General features: G+C 42.5%; 1 pseudogene; it reads left to right on the top strand.

Moving 5' to 3' along the window:
• Positions 1 to 294: 294 nt before the first annotated feature.
• On the top strand, positions 295 to 2,456 carry LOC118556363 (annotated as a pseudogene).
• The last annotated feature ends 15,503 nt before the right edge of the window (positions 2,457 to 17,959 follow it).

Below are 17,959 nucleotides of genomic sequence, written 5' to 3'. Positions count from 1 at the left end.
AGCTATTAGTCAGACACAAGATAAAGAAGTGAACCAAAGAAACTGCAGCTCAGAGGACAATCCTAAAGCCTGTGACCCCCTCCAGCAAAGCACTGCTACAGAGCCAAGGACTTTCAGCCACCAGTCAGATGATTCATACCAATCTCTTTCACAAATACCTTTAGCCACAGCTCTACAAGAATCTCCACTGATTCCTTCAGTGTCTCACACAGACTCTCCGCCACTGCATCCACAACCTTGCCACAGCTTTTGCCCTCAACTACCTCCCCCTGCACAGGGAGAGTGGGAGGCAGGCTCGGGGTGTCCTTCTGTTTCTCTCGGAGAGGGCCCAGGCTAGAACCTTCAGCCTCAGTCTTCTCAGACCTGGAGGAGGAGGAGAGAGAGAAGAGGGAACAGATGAAGGAAAGAGTAAAGGCTATAATGGAAGACATCGACAGGGAACTAGGGGAAGCAGATGAAAGTGAAAAGGATAAGTCCAGCCCTGAGAGTGTCTTGCTGAGGGACATGCAGCGCATCCCTGGAGAGGTTGCAAGAAAAGAGGGACAGATGGAACGTTTTCCTATTTCCACTGCAGCCAGTGACAATCAGAGCCAGGACTTATTAGTCTCACAGTCCCAGGCTGCGATGACCGTATATGGCACCACGCTGGCAGAGTCTCAGATGGACACCAAACAGAAAGACAGAGTTGCTGAAAGACACCAAGTAACGCTGAGACAGAGGGAGGGGGGGGATTTTCTATGTGTGCTGGGCAGGGACGGTTCAACCAGTCTCAGATGGCCTGTCAGTTTGCTTAAGTTCACCAAGTCTCAACCACACATCTCCTACAGCTGCAACCCGCTCCGCACCAATCTTCAGACTGCGGAGAAACTCAATGAAGACCTGCAGGAGTCGCAGCAAAATCTGCTGCGTGCTCTTTCAGGTGAATTTAATCCGTTTGAGCCATCTGCTCATACAGCAGATGTTCATTCCTGTTTGCAAGGACGAGAAAGACATGAGATGAAAACACACAGACAGGAAAAGATGAGCAACATATCAACGTGGAGACAGAAGCACATCTGTTCCTTGAAAACAAAACCCTCCATCACTAGGAACAGGATCAGACAAAGGAAGGTGCATGATAAGTGAGGAAAATTGCAAAGGGGCAGCCCCCCATCCATTTGACCCCACTCAGAGTGACAGCTCTGACACAAACTCACAGAATCCTCCGGGAGGCAGATTAGAGGGTACAAGAGGGATCAGGAAGAGAGCCATCACAGCCCTGAGCTGTAAATTAGAGTCTGTCACCCAGCCTGGCACACAGGGGATGTGCATCAGCCCGTCCAGGTGTGAATGTGGGAGTGAGACAATGCACAAGTGTGCCAGAACTCCAGAGCCACACGTGGGTGTCCCAAAAGTGTCACCCAGAAAGAGGAAGACCAACACAAAGAAACACAAGCTGGCAAAGAAAAAAGGACAAGAAGGAACGAGCCTCAAACAACCGGCGATTAGCAAAGTGCAAAGTAAGGAGTGTTGTCTCCGCAGTCTGCAGAGCAGTAGATGCTAAAAAGAGATCGGCGAAGAAAAGGAGGCAAAGAAAGGACAGGGCGAGGGGGGTGGCTGGCGCAGACGGCGACTGTCTCCTGGGGAGATGTGTGGCTGAGCCAGTATCAGTCTCTGTCAGAAAGAGGAGGCCTCAGAGGAGCCGCCGTGGTGAATTCAAGTCAGAGCCGGGCAGTGAGCAGGCAGGACCGTACAGCGTCTGCACCGGACTCAGAGACACAGCAGAGGAGAGAGAGCGAGAAGGAGTTGCAGCTGCTTTTCCCTGGCGGTCCCACTTCTTTCGTTCCTCCTCGCCGGGATGCAACTCAACGTCGTTTTGGGAAAGGGGTCACCATGGCAACCCCAGGAGTTTCATTGACTTCTGTTACCCTGACAACAGCTGTGGTAGCGGCCCGACGAAAAAAAGAAAACTCCTCCACAGGGACAGAGAGTTCATTCATGGTGAGAGGAGGAAATCAGGGGGACGCGCAAGCTGCAGAGACAGAGGCCTGGCTTCAGACCCCCAGCAGTGGGAGTGGACGAGAGGTGGCTCTGCTGGAGGCAGTCAGAGGGCAGGTTGAGAACTGGATGGAGCCCGAAAAATAAAACAGCCGAGTGGGATCATGTGGGAAGGTTTAACCCGAGTCCTACTTGCTGGAGCAGAAGACAAGAGAAGACAGAAGACGTAGACTGGGACAGGAGCAGTATCGACAGGTGGACTTTTGGCAGCAGTGATAGCTGGGACGACAGGGAAACAAAAAGGTCCACTTCATGCACCAAGATAATTTGTGACAGCAGCAGACAGCCCAGGCAGTACATGGAGGTGTGCAGGCACAGGGCGGTCAAGTTCAAGGCACCTCTCAAGCCCTGAGTGGTGGACAAGCCGACAGCCATCCAGCTGCCAGAGTGAATGCGCGCACAGGCAGCAGATGCGATAGCCCACGCTCCTGCAGCCCCTGTAGCAGCACTAGCTTGTCCGAGCTTAGCTGTGAGTGGAGCAAAAGCAGCACCTGCTCAGGGATAATTGGAGATAGGTTGAATCCTGGCTCCTGCAGAGCATCCTCAACATTTGCAGAGACCCCTCTGGAGACAAGAAAGCACGGGAGCCCCACATTAACTCCATCTACGCTTCCTATTTCTCAGCTGTTCCCCCAGATTTCCCACCTGAAAGGGCCAAACCTCCCTTGTGACAGAAATCCCACACCGCTAAAGGAGACCGGCTCACAGTTAGACCATGGACCCTCTGCTTCTGATGCCACACGCATCCCAAACGCAGCTTCCCCAGAGTTGCTCTCTAGTAAGACTCTGCCACAGACAACATCCAGGACATTGATTTTACCTCTTATTGGAAAACTTCCTGCTATCCAGAGAAAGGCAAGGGAAAAAAAGGGACTGCTGGAAAAAAGTGTGGAAAAGAAGGGAGAGGAGGAAGCTAAGATCCATGGGGCCCTTGGCACAAGGAGTGGCAGTCCAAATTGTCCTCTGAACACTGCTGAGTCAAATCCCAGCATGATCCCAAATCTTTGTCAGCCGCAGATTAGGACAGATGACAAACAGACGGGCGTAGAGACAACTGCGGCAATCAGCTTTTCGGCAGAGGAGATGGACAAATATCGTGTCTTGCAGGAGCAGGCAAGAGAGCACATGCAGAAAGTCCTGGAAAACATACAAGAAGAGCCAAATAGTCACACACAGTCCAGGCATACGCACAGCACACAGACAGATAGTTGTTTGATTTTACAGGAAGAATACAAACCTGCACCTCTGCAGAGCCCGATGGAGCCCCAGTTGATTCATCCAGATTTGTTGCAAAGACAAGTTCAGCACATGTTCCATGTCAGTGTCCCACTCTCACATGAGAACTTTACACACCCTGTGGCTCTGGGAGTTCCCAACCTTAACCCACTTCCACCTTGCCCCCCCTCTCTCAAATCTTCACCATATAATTTACAGCACACAGCTCTCTCCATGGCCCCCCCATGTAGCCTCCACGTCCAGCTCATCCACTGCTCTTCACCAACATTCCTCCCCATGCCTTCCTTCCATCTCTCACCCTCTTCACTTTACCCCGTTCCCCATTTCTTCCCTGTTTCCCTCAATCTTGTTTTCCCATCAACCCATCCCTCTCCTCTCCAATTCCCCAGCTTTGCACACATCCCCTCTCACTCCTCTGTCCCCAGTAGGTCTGCAACCACTGAACTCGCAGCCTTTCATGGACCGATCATGGCCAATGCAGTTTCAACAAAAGACAATTTGATTTTCCAAGAGTGGCTGCAATGTTTTGAAAGAACAACAGTGAATGCTTAAACCCCCCCCCCCCCCCCCCCAACAATTTATTTATTTATATATTTTTTTTCAAATTAGGTCTGTGTTATGGGTTTGCCCGTATTGGCAACCAAATCTTACGTATGCCTTCACAAACACTTCTATAAGTGCGTATACACCGACAAGTATTGACTGAATTCAATTGAAAATTTGTTTCTCTGTTTAGTCTCTGCTCCGCTGCAGCTGACAGCAGGGGGGAAAAAATAAAGCTTTGATTCTGTGCTTTTGCCATCATTCATCATTCAGACCCAGAATAAAGGAGAAAGGTACACCTGCTATTCAAACACTCGTGTCATCCTCTCTTTTTCCTCCAGAGCTACAGGCAGACCAGCTGCCTTTTGAAGTACCCTTCAATCCGGGGACAGGGCAACAAGAGAAAGTGATAATACTCCCCGCTTATCTCCATTTCATACAGGTTATCTGGGTTAGACTGTGACTTTCAACAAACAGATAACATACCAAGGACCAGGGGGGATGATGGCAGAGTCGTTTTATGTGAGCTCTGTGTGAGATAGGAGTAATCCTGTCCAAAGACAAATTTACATCACGCCGGAAACAGATTTATATTTGAAAGCATTAAAATAGAAAATGTTTATACATTAAATATTCCTTACTTGTTGAATTTATTGCTGGATATCATTTTACAACTTCAAATATGAGACATAAGTTGTTGGGGAGGCATCTAACAGTTCATGAAGCCGGTTATGATAAAGTGGATGTGACAATAAAAGGATTTTCGTGCTTTTTCAAATTCTATCTGACTCTTGCTGATCATGGCACATCTTGCAACAACATCTTCATAATGTTGTTGCAAAATGCAAAATGTTACTAAAACAAGATTCCTAACAGTGTTATGACATGTGACAGCTGATGGTATTTTCCATTTACTTCAGAAATTGGGAGGCCAATCTGGGATAGGCAGCACGTCCAATTTAAGCATGCTCAAGTTGCAAATCCAAAGAACCACGGGATTCATTAGACATGGTGCTTAGTGGTCAGGCTAACATTGGGGACACAAAATGATAATATGTGCATTCAATGCATTTGAACATAGTGGTAAAATGTTCACTCATACGTAGGGATTTGATCGGTATTACATTGAGTTCTAAATAAAGACATTTTTAAAAATCAATAAATAAGTCATTGAAAGTCAATTCCAATTTGTTGTTGGACTACCTTCTCTGATTTAATGTCAGTTGAGACCGCAGTAAGCTATGTGAATACATTTTGCTCGTTGACACACACACACACACACACACAAATGAGTCTATTTTTGGACAACAACATAGTGTGCAGCTGAAACACCAGCCATCATATTGTATGTGTTTCAAAGCAAAGCCCTAATAGATTAAGCAGAACATTCTGCTGCATGTTTTGCTTGCAAACAATTAATTGAAACAGTATTGAAATATGCCACAATCCAAGTCATTAACAAGCCCCACTGAAAAGCAGATTAAACATGCATTAGCCTACCATCTAAACTAAATGGCCTGCATGTAAACATAAGCAAGACGTCGTTTTACTGAAGACTGTGACTGTGGAGACAGATATAACGTTAGGAAGAAATGAGGAAGCTATGCTCACACACTCAAGCACAAAATATCTTATACCCATGGCAGATTCAGTTTTAAAGTAAAGTCTGTTTCATTTCTTCTGAGTGGAAGCATTATTAATATTTTGGGATGGCCATATATATACTGCATATATAGTTTTGGCCTGGATGAAGCAGGTGAAGATGAATCTGCTGGAATAGTCCCAACCTGAGTTTAGCTGTATAACTCAAGAACAATTAATGAGGCAGTTGCACATTTTATATAATGTTGTCTGAACAATGTCCTACCTTTCTTACCCTGGCTAATTTTGCGTTTGAGCATAAAATCAAAGCTGTCCTGCAGAAACTCCCACCGGGACAAAGTCGCTGTCAATAAAAATAGACAGGAGAGACTGCTGTGACTGGGACGTCAGTAATGAGTGAACTAAGTGGGACACAATTACAATACTAATGTGAACCATGAAACACTGATGAAATGTGGTGTGGTACTTCTTTTCACTTTAAAGCTACTGAGGCTTGAAGTATATAGAGCAGTGATTTTAATTAAGTATTGGATGAAGACTATATGTGATCAAATACCTATTTATGAATTACTTCGGGTAGTTACAAATTACTCAGATCAGTATTGGAGACAAACATTCAGTTGAGTTTAATTATATACCGCTAATTCACATCCTATGTCACAAAACCTCCTCTTTGGAGACACATGCTGACCATATTTATCATGCAATAACTTTAAAAAGGCAAAAACGTAACACCAAGTAAAGTTATTACCACTTTTGTATATTGAAACCAGACAGGCTGGATTTTGGGATCAAGGTTGCTAAATAACATCTGACTATTCAAAAGAAAAAATCTGACTTCACTGTGTGTTATATCTCATCAATGTGGAAACTCTGACTTTCAAGGGAACTTCTGGTTTTGCCTCTTTCATTTGGAGCTGTATTTTCTCATGATATGACTCTTCGACACTGTGTACAGTGCCAACCACATTAATTGTCAACCCTGGTAAAAAAAGTAAAATAAATGTTTTTATTGTAGTAATTAATAGCTGTAGCTGTTAATAATTTGTTCAACCATCTCGGCACAGTGGAGCAGCACTGAATCTTCTTCAACAACAATTCATATTATTGGAGCGTAAAATAAACAGGATCTCTACCCATTCCTCTTTGCAGAACCTCATTAGATTGAATTCAGTTAAATTTTATTTATAGAGCACCAGTTCACAACTCAAGGCACTTAACAAAGTCAAATTCAATCAGATCGTACAGACAGATTAGTCAAAATGTTTCCTATCTAAGGAAACCCACCAGATTTCATCGAGTCTTGGCAAGTAGCATTAATTCCTCATGAAACAGCGTAGAGCCACGGGGAGAGTCGTCTGCATTGTCCATGGCTTTGCAGCAATCCCTTGTACTGAGCATGCATGAAGTGACAGTGGAGAGGAAACCTCCCCTTTAACAGGGAGGAAAACCTCCAGCAGAACCAGGCTCACTATGAACATCTGCCTCGACCGACTGGAGGTTAGAGAAGACAGAGAAGAGACAGAAAAAAAGCACAGAAGCATACATTGATCCAGGAATCCTTTCCATGTTATATGGTAATAGCAGATGTTCTGTTTGCCCTGGATGGTGTCACACCTACGCCAGACTAGGTGTACCTACTATGAAGAGAAAAAATCTAAAGTTAAAAATTTAAATGACAACAAACAATGCAAATTGGAAAACAGTAGGAGAACTCAGCAGAGTGAGAGAAATAGACCCTGATGTCCTCCAGTAGGCTAAGCCTATAGCAGCATAACTATAGAGATAGCTCAGGGTAACCTAAGCCACTCTAACTAGAAGCTTTGTCAACAAGGAAAGTTTTAAGTCTAGTCTTAAAAGTAGACAGGGTGTCTGCCTCACGGACCAAAACTGGGAGTTGGTTCCACAGGAGAGGAGCCTGATAGCTAAAGGATCTGCCTCCCATTCTACTTTTAGAGACTCTAGGAACCAGCAGCAGACCTGCAGTCTGAGAGCAAAGTGCTCTGTTAGGAACATACGAGGTAATCAGAGCTCTGATATATGATGGAGCTTGATTATTAAGAGCTTTATACGTTAGAAGGAGAATTTTAAATTCTATTCTTGATTTAACAGGAAGCCAATGAAGGGAAGCTAAAAAAGGAGAAATATGATCCCTCTTTTTGATTTTCATCAGAACTCTTGCTGCAGCATTTTGGATCAGCTGAAGACTTTGAACTGCATTTTGTGGACTTTCTGATAGCAAAGAATTACAATAGTCCAGCCTTGAAGTAACAAATGAATGGACCAGTTTTCAGCATCACTCCTGGACAGAATATTTCTAATTTTGGCGATTTTCGGGAGGTAAAAAAAGAAAACCCTGGAAAACTGATTGATATTTAAATGACATCCTGGTCAAAAATAACACCAAGGTTTTTTACTCATGCTGAATCCTCTCTAATGCTCTCTTCAACTGACAACCAAAGGTTTCTTTAGGATTTACTTCTGTGGACTGAATGGTCAAACAATAATAAATTAATAAAAATGAAACCAAAAAAGTGAAAAAAAAAAACATTTGTGTCCTTTTAACCATTTCTGAATTGATTTGGTCACATATATTATGTTGCTGAAAGACCCAGTGACTACTCACTTTCAGTTTACTAGTAAATTCCACCTTAATGGTAGCATCTACTATAATGTATTATCAAGTTTCAACTTAGAAAGTTGTAAACAGATTTGTCTATATATTGGACATGGAGGACAACTCTGCCCTTTAAAATGTATCACATTTAGTACATGTGATGAGTCGTATTGCCAAACACTTAAGTCATTTTATCCAAAGCCAGATTTTTCCAGCCTCATTTCAAGCTGCTTTAGAACAGCAGAAAATACATTAAGTGGCAGGGAAAAAAAACAACCTTTTTGCATCATTAATAAAATAGATGAGTTTCATTCTCGTATTTCTTGCCAAGGGTTATGGATGATGGTAACTGTTGCTATGCATTCAAGCCTGGTAATAAAGCTGCTTGCCAAATAGCTGATAGCTGCAGCGGCCGGCTCCTAGGGAACGGGACACAGACGAGAACAGAACGGCATCCAGATGGTGTATGGACTCAGACTTCCCAGAGTGCTTTGAGAAATTGAATTGATTTTCCCTCCATGATATCACCAAGCACAGCGAACACAGGGTTAAGGGGTGGGTACGGCAGAGAGGGCAGTATAAATGCAGACAAATAGACAAGACACAAAATGCATACTCCCTGCATGATGATGGCAAAAAGTACTGCGGAGATCCCGTAATTAGAACCCAAGTCTGTTTTTTTTCCTCCATGTGACCCTTTAAGTATGGAAGAAATGGAGAACCACTATCATTATTAACAGGACAAGAGATCAAACAGACTGTCTGAAATAGAGCAGCAATAATTAGCACACATTTCAACATAAACCTCTCTATCTCTACCTCTCATTCCCTAATATAGACACATATACACACACTCACCCCACTGCTCAGTTCCTCTCAGGGAGTTTCATTTAGAGAAACTGGTTTTGTGCTACAACTTCTCTGCGCTCCCAAACTGATAATAAGGAAGATGATACAAAATCAACTAAGAGCTCCTCCCCCCCCCCCCCCCCCCACCCCCTCCTCTCTGCACTTCATAGGAATTCAAATTACTGCCGCAGTCAAAAAGCAAATGCATAAAAAAAACAGTCACATTAGGCAGAAAAGGGCTGCTTTAGAAGAAAATAATAAGGTGGAGATCAGAACTTTTATTATAGAAGAGAAAATTGCAGCTGTTCCACACTCTCGCAGTGCGGTCATGTGGAAATTAGTAATCACGATATCAGTGTACTTCCTGTCAGTGACTGATTAAACCATTACCTAAGCCCCAAGATTTGCCCCCTGGCGGGTTCATGTTTTGCCGCTGCGTGTGCGCGCCCCCAGAGAGCATGTTGATTTATGATGGAGAGGAAGCAGTTTGCTCAATCAATCAGCTTCTGAGAACTAATGAGGAATAAAAACTAAAGCTGGCACTCAGTCAGACACATCAGCAGCCCCAAAGAGCTCTCTGCTTTGGGCAGGATCTCTTTTTATTGGCACTACATCTGACTGGTAGTCTGCAGTATGGAACGCCATGGATTGTGTTCAGGACAAAATGCACCTCACAGTGACTGAAGTCGTCAGCTTATCCAAACTCGCAATGTTAGACACACAGCCCAGGAAAAGACAGTTTGAATCCTTGACCTTTTCTAACTTTTGTCACATTACAAAAGCAAACTTAAAGGTTTTTGATTGGGATTCTATGAAACTGACCAAAACAGTGTTGTAGCAACCGTCAACTACCAGATTTGACTGGATAGTCTGTTTGTTCTGCATTGTAATTTGTCTATTTTGAACTGAAGACTTAGGGATCTTTTTTTGAACGTGCCAACAACCTGGTTCTAACTCCAATGGGGAAAAACCTCCAGATGTCCAAACCTGGAGCACAGGAAACCATTGACACAGACTTTTCTGAAAGTGACCTCGGTATCTCCAAGCGAAAGAGATGGTTGAAAATGGAGTCATAAAGCCATAACTGTGGGCATACAGCCTGCCCTGTGAGCAATATATGCTTCAGGACAAGAGAGACCCAATAGTCTGTATTATTTGTCCTGAGCGGATTTGGATGTCAATGTTGGTCGATTTGTAGGACAATTATGTGGCTGATCATATCGTTGGAGCGTTTCCTCTCCCAATTATTGTCCTCAAAATTAAACGTCTACAAATTCCCAATCAGACCTTTCCTTGACATGTTTGCTAAGTCCCCTATAGGACTCTCACATAAGATCCCAAAGACAAGTTGGTTTTAATGTGACAAACTGCGAAAAAGTTCAATGGATGTCAATTATTTTGGAAGGCACTGTAACTGAAGCTGTTCAACATCTCTGATTTACTTTCTCTCCTTTTTGTCTGCGATTTGAGTCCTACCCTTTTCTTCGATTCAACCATGACAGCAGGACACCCATCGTGTTTTCTGGCTGTGCAGAAGAAAAGGAGCCATCATCCTTTCAGTGCCCCCCATTCAAAAAATCAGTTTGAACGCTGCTTTACTGCACCGACCTGCGCAGCACAGTCGACATTATCGCTTTACAAAAAAAAGGAGCTGTTTTTCTCCTACAGTGACATTCATTAAAAGTTTTATTTAGTTCTGAAGCACAGAAACACACTGTTCAACTTAAATGTATCCACTTTTTGCTTCATCCCTGCAGCTTTCTTTGACTTTACCAGCAAGAGAGGATGAAAGTTCAAAAGAAGCCCAAATGACAGAACTAAAGCTCAAATTCTGGTCTCCATTACCTCAACAGTCTTGTGACCTTTTAGTCGGATCATTATATCATGTTGCATTCTGCATATCCTGTAATTTTTTTTTTCATGCATCCCCTTGTTAACTCTTGCTCAGCTTTTGAACTTCCCCAAAAAAGTAGAGTTCAAAGAGTTATCTGCCACCGCTGATGCGTCAAGAGACACTGCTCTCCCTGCAGGTGCGATATATGGAGAGATAATTGGGTTCAGGCTGTTTAGAGCTTTTACTTCAAAACAATGTATCACCTTGTATAATTCAGAGCCAGAAAAAGCACCTTTATCCAACAGAACACCGCCTCATTCTTTGTTTTATCGAATTGCTGTTTACTCTGCTCTGACGTTGAGCCAAAACATGCTTCTGCAAAACTTTCCTCATGTGTAGAAAGGTGCTGTATTGCAAAAGTTATTGAAACAGTTTAATGATACCCCATGCTTAAAGAATTAATATAAAGTTGACCCAACCTTTGAGACTATAACTGCTTCAGCTGTTCTGCAAAGGCTATTCACAAGGCTTAGGTCCATTTTTACAGGAGAGTATTTGTGAGGTCAGAGTGATGCTGGATGAGAAGCTCTGGCTCCATACGTACACACATATTCATTAAAAGGTGCTAAAGCCAGTCAGGGTCAAAGCTCTGTGCTGACTGCCAAACCTCCTCCTTAGCAACTGCGTCCTTGTGGCATTTTTTTCTTTCCTTTGACATGACTGACTGTACTTATGGAAGGGTATTTATGTGGGTATTTATTTACAGTGTTGGTTTCCCTGTGTGTTTTTAATTACCTTCATTCAGATATACCCCACCCTAATTCTGTTGTACTGATGTATATTAATAATAAAGATATTCATAATTGACAAAGTTGGGATTGTCTCAAAATGTCTTCATGTTGCAGCGCTCTTTCACTGGAAATAGTCGATAAACCCAAACCCTTAAAATTAAAGGTAGAGTCAGCGATTTTTCCAGAAGCGATTTTTCCAGAAGTTCCGAATGGTAGGGATTGGTTTGAGTTTTTATAGGGCTGCAGCTCCCACAGAGATAATTTTTTTACCCTCCTTTTTCTAAATACATAATGTATTTACTAATTCCAGGATGGAAGGAGCGATTTTGCCCAGTATGACACAAAGTGTTTCTGAACAGGATTACCAGTTATAGCTTTAAGACCCATATCATAAGACGCCTCCATCAAACGTTACACTGCAACACTGCGTAGCCAAGACTGATCCAAATGATTTCCAGACCAAAAAGTGTGACTGATCCAGAGAGACTTTTGAGATGCTCAGGAGTCCATTAGTGGTGTTGTGTGAACCATTGGTCTTCATGCACTCATGTTCTAAAGATGCGATTCAGCTACTGGGCCATGGAAACCCATTTCACAAATCTCTCTACACTGTTCTTGGGGTAATCTGAAGGCCATATGAAGTTTGGAAGTATGCCATTTTTGACAGGGCGGAAAGTTGGAGAGTTCTGCATACAATCTTCAATAATATCATGTGGACTTCCCCCGACTTGCTTTCACCTTGTTATGATACCACTAACTTAGTTGTATCTCTACTGGCTGTGTAATTCCACAAATGGTCTTAGTGCCAGGAGATATCCTATCATGGTACCATGCTACCTTCAATGAGCTCCTGAGAGCGGCACATTCCTTGATAGGTGTTTGTATAAGCGGTACATAGGACCTTGATTTTATACACCTGTGTCCGTGGAAAGTGATTGGAACACAGTAATTAAATAGTCAAAGGGTTTTCAGTACTTTTGGCAATACACTCACTCACTGGCCAACTAAAAGCATTCAGGCATTTAGACATAATAACGATAACTAGCAGAAGTTCAAACTGTGCCCAAAAATTGCAAGGAAGGAGGATTTAAGTGACTTTGAACGTGACAGGGTTGTTGGTGCCAGATAGGCCGGACTGAGTATTTCAGAAACTGCTGATTATTAGGTACCTTCACGCAAAAGAAACTAAGCAGTGCCAAATGTGTGTAGGAAAAAGAGTCAGAGAAGATGGGCCAGGCCAGTTAGAGGTATTAGAAAGACAACAGCAGCAAAAACAACTACTAATTACCACCAAGGCATGCAGAATGACATCTCTGAATGCACAGCACGATGAAAGTACAAGCAGATAGGCTTCAACGGCAGAAGACCATAGAAGGTCCCACTCCTGTCAGTTCAGAACAAAACCTGAGGCCACAGTTCAGACAGGCATATCAAAACTGGAAAATGATAGGTTGGAAACTGCTGCCAGGTCCAATGAGTCTTGGTTTTAGTCTTGGGTAAGAATTTGGTGTACACATAATAAAAGCATAGATCCATCCTGCCTCGTACAAATGGTTCAGAGTAAGGTTTTCTGGTGTTTTAAATGCATGGGAGATGCATTGACCCTTTGGGCCCCTTAGCACCAACTGAGCATTTTCTCAACACCAGCGCCTCCTGACTATTGTTTTTGACCATCTCAATCCCATGGTGACAACAGGGTACCCATCTTCAGCTGCTTCAACACAAGAATGAGTTCACTGTACGTCAATGAGCTCCGCCGTCTGTAACGCACCTTCAGGACGTGGCAGAACCTTTTCATAGCTGAAGAATGGGCAGCCTCTGTATGACGCTATTGCATCAATATGGATTAAACTCTCTGTCTACAACACCATGTTGAATCTATGCAGAGATAAGATAGGCTAGTTCTGTTGCCAAGAAAACTTGGTGCTAGGAAGGTAACCCTGAGAAACTGGCCAGTAAATGGAGCGTTAATATGCCGGTTCTGGTCCACAATTCATTTACGGATTAGCTATAGCATGCTCGGTGATATTCTTGGCATGGACCTACCCCCAAGGACATGACGCTGTGAACACATTGCTTCCACTCATCTGCACAAACACAGAGGTGTAATGGAGAATTTAGGAGGCTTTAACAGTGAGATGTGATGCTTGGTTGTAAGACAGCATGGATAATTCCCTGGATGTGTTATCTCTGAGAGACAGATGTTCCCACCCAAGATTGTGGTGTGTGCACACACAAAGCTGGAAAAAAAAGAAACAAAAAAAAAAGTTGAATACAAACTGGGAAAATGCAGAGCTGCATGAGTGCAGACAATTGCCGCAGTGGGACAGTTTAAAATAGCCATATTGACACAAAAAAAAGAGATCGATGATTAAGATGAATCCTCCTTGCTTTATTATAGGACACAATGTATTTCCGCAGAATAAACACAGGCGAAAAAACTATTATTCTTACAGAAAGTTTTCCTTGCACGAAATGGATTCACAGCAGAGGATAAAGATCATTTGATACATGGCTTCACCCTGTGGCTGTCTACCCTTGGGTTAGATAACCATCCATCCCATTATGTCATTAATCCAGTTTGAATGCATGGCCACAGCTTAAAATACATCAATCTAGATGGATGAGACACAGTTTCCTGTTAACGCACAAGTCAGGGGTGTCAATTTCATCCTCTGCATCCTTTTGTCCCGCTTGTCTAAATTTCTGTCTCCTTTCCAGGCTCTTTGTCACGTCTGAGAATTTTCATAAACCGCTCCTGCACAGTATCCATGATTCACAGAGCGGCCTTAACGGCATCATTGAAAGGGTGAACGAATTGTTTATGGGCCTTGAAGCAAACGTGAGTGGTTGAGCGTGACTTCAAAAAGGCTTTTTCCACAAATGAACATATGGTAGTGTGTACAAACATTAGAACTGCCTCTCAAACTCCTTTTTTTTTTGTCCTCTCCGCTTAGATCTCCCTCCTCCTGTTTCCGTTTAAACGGCTTCAGCTTTAAGTCTCCATATTCAGATAATTTCCTCCTTAATCCCTTCAGAGGAGCTCCCCGCTTAACTTTCTAGTTAAGTCAGTGAAACACACCATTACAAAATAAACAGCACACACACACAAACTCACATGTCTTGCAAATTAGACTTATCTGATGCAAGGACAACTGGTGGTTGCCTTGCTGAGCTGATGTGTGTGTATGCTTACTGACTTTAGGAGGGTATTTCAATGATTAGGGCCCAATCAGGATGTTGTTATGAAACACGTGCATTCTGAAGCTGTTAATCCAGGATTATTTCCCCTCCCCTCATGTTATTACTGTCGATTATTAAAAAAAAAAAAAAAAAAAAAAAAAAAACGCATACAGGCACGAATACACACACAAACACTAATTACGGTTTGGTTTCCTTGGAGACTGAGCACATGCCTACTGCTGAGGTCTCTAAAGATAGCTCAACATCGCCTATAGGTTAAAAGACAAATTTGGTTGATGTATGACTACATAAAAGGAATTAGCTGGGCGCGCAATATGATGTCGTTCAGTCAGTTCAAATATTGACTCTGGTAACAGTTATTGGCTGGTAAATTTCTCATTTAACAATACACAAATATTGATTTTTAAGTTATTTTGGGGAATTTGATAACCACTGTAACCTTTAGGTTAATTAGGTTTCCCATGCACTTGGGAGCTGCACAAAATCAGTCCAGGGGTTGTGAATGGCCCTCCGGCCACTCTTTGATCCCTGCTGTAATGGATGGATGGATGGATGGATGGATGGATGGATGGATGGATGGATGGATGGATGGATGGATGGATGGATGGATGGATGGATGGATGGATGGATGGATGGATGGATGGATGGATGGATGGATGGATGGATGGATGGATGGATGGATGGATGGATGGATTGTTGTATGGATGGGTGGATGACAGTCTGGACAAACACACGTACAAGTGCACAAATAGGTAAATTATAGAGATAACACAGATTTAGTACAGATAGATGGATACATAACTTTAAAGAAATTCTTCCATTGTCTTTATAAATTAACCCCTGCTGACACTGGTTCTCTCATCACTTGAATAAGGCCAATGCAGGAAGCCTTAAGAGGTTTTTGAATGTGCATACATCTAAGTTTCCGTTCATTTAGATTTTTGGAAATTACAAGTTCTCATGTAGACGATGCAAGTCTGGAAACACAAATATTTTTCCGTGGTCCGTTTTCTTTTTCCATAGTTATCAAAAACTGGAAAATGTTTAAATCAGATTTCATACTTTTTAAGTTTGAAGGAACCCTGGAAAAATCGATGCCAACCAAGGCAGGCAAAATATCCTACAACGAGTGGGCATCCTCTCCCCAGTGACCTCTCAGCAAGCGAAAATACACCTGCAGTCCGAGAGCTGATGTACAGGTGAGATGATGTCGAGAGATTTTTGGATCACCTGAGGCTTTGTTTGTCCACAGCGGCCCATCTCACACTGGGTCAGCTCAGAATAACCAGACATGGCTGGCTGCCTGTGTTCACTGACCCCCGCTGGAGCCGTTAATCACACGGCGCTGCAGATGAGCCGCGCAGACACATGCCACAACACACAGGCGCAACCACGAAAACGCACAGACACATCAGAGCCTGTTTTAATTAGAACAAAGAAAATGCTGGATGACAGAATGGCTCCAGGTATTCATTCCTCAAGACCTGCAGTGATGCATTACCGTACACTAACCACAACAGACATGGATATTTGGGAGCAAAAAGCCCAGTCCACAAATAACAAAACATCACATCATATTAACCTGCAGAACTTTTACAGCATATAAAATATATCCAGAACTTTTCTTTCCTCCTGGGGGGCTTTTAATGCTCTTTAAATACAAACATGCAGAATCTGATCAGGGTATCAAACGGCAACCAGGCAACTCAGCTTGCAGCAGGGTTACTATCTGCTGCAGGATCTCTGATAACGTTCCTATTTTACCGGGGCTGGGATTCTTCAAAGGAGCCACGCAGCAATGGATGTTCATGGATTGTTGTGTGTGCTAACAGCGATGGAAAATGTAGAAATATCTAACCTAATGTGTTGTGGCACAAAGCTGGACAAAAGCTGGCTTACACTCATCATCATTATGCTGCTATATTAATTTAGGGCTTTAACATAATTCTTTTGACTGTTCTTTATTATGGTGGTAAAATGAGACAATTCATCCATCCATCCCTCATAATCCCTCATGGGGTCGGGGGGTTGCTGGTGCCTATCTCTAGCGTTCACTGGGCGAGAGGCGGGGTACACCCTGGACAGGTCGCCAGTCTGTCACAGATGAGACAATGAATTTCAGTGAATTTTAAAAGCAAAAAAATAAATTTTATGAGGGATCTTCTATAAGCCAAACCGTGAGAATTTACACAATTCACACAATTTATACGTATACCTCAGTAATATTTGGTGAAAGCAAGCATTTTTAGCAAGAATTTGAGAAATTCTGAGCTTTTTCTAGCCTTCAACAACCGCCTGACATTCTGGCTAAGTAGCGTAAACAGTCGTTATTTTAAATTGAATAGCTTTGCTGACATGGACAAGCCTTTTAAGAAAAGTTTCTACAGTTTCAGTTCGTCTATGGTTGGGACCATCCCAGAACCTTTATGTTTACCTGCTTCATCCATTCCAAAAACAGTTCTGATGTGTGTTGGCTGTTTTATGTTGGATCACCCAGTTGTGCTTTAAAAATATATAGCCATGCCCTAAAATATTAATACCCTTGGCAGACTTAAATTCAAAATGATTTTCACTTAACCAAGAAGGTTTTTTTTTAACTGTGCTGAGTTTACTGACTTAAAAGTTAATATGTGGTTGTGTACAAGTTCTCTGAGCTTTCTGGGATCTTTCCATTTTTCAGCATTCATGTGTATTCAAGTGGAATACATAGTATGTGTGTATTCAAGTTTGCCTGACATCGGATCTCTCTTGGTTTGAAATCCTGCATTTAAATTTTTACTTTTTCACATACATTTACTGTTACATTTTTATTTTACCATCTGACACTTTAAAATCTATCCCAAGGAAATATTTCAACTTTCCTGAATCTTCCATTTTAAATCTGTGAGCATCCTTTTTACATTTTAAGGTGCATTCTCGATGCACCTTAAAATGTAATCAGATCATCAACCCATGTTATCAAGACTTTTCCGTCAGGCTTTAATCTTGTATTTACACAATGTTCTGCAGGGTTCTGAGCAAAACCATTTATAAGCAAACATTTAGCCTATGCAACATACAGTAGCATTCCAATTACAACCTGACTGTTTCCAATAAATAAATAAATACAATTCTGTAGCATACATACAAGCTCTTCAACCGTATCTTTGAGGTTGGAAGCCCTCCTTAATAATAATATGTTTTAGGGGTGATTAAAAATATTGACTCAAAAATGCATTGCAACATATATTTTTCCTAATTCAATAT

The sequence above is a fragment of the Fundulus heteroclitus genome, unplaced genomic scaffold (assembly GCF_011125445.2).
Source record: "Fundulus heteroclitus isolate FHET01 unplaced genomic scaffold, MU-UCD_Fhet_4.1 scaffold_709, whole genome shotgun sequence".
NCBI classification, from domain to species: Eukaryota; Metazoa; Chordata; class Actinopteri; order Cyprinodontiformes; family Fundulidae; genus Fundulus; species Fundulus heteroclitus.
The sequence above is the reverse complement of the archived record's forward strand: the minus strand, read 5'-3'. Positions and strand labels throughout refer to the sequence as shown.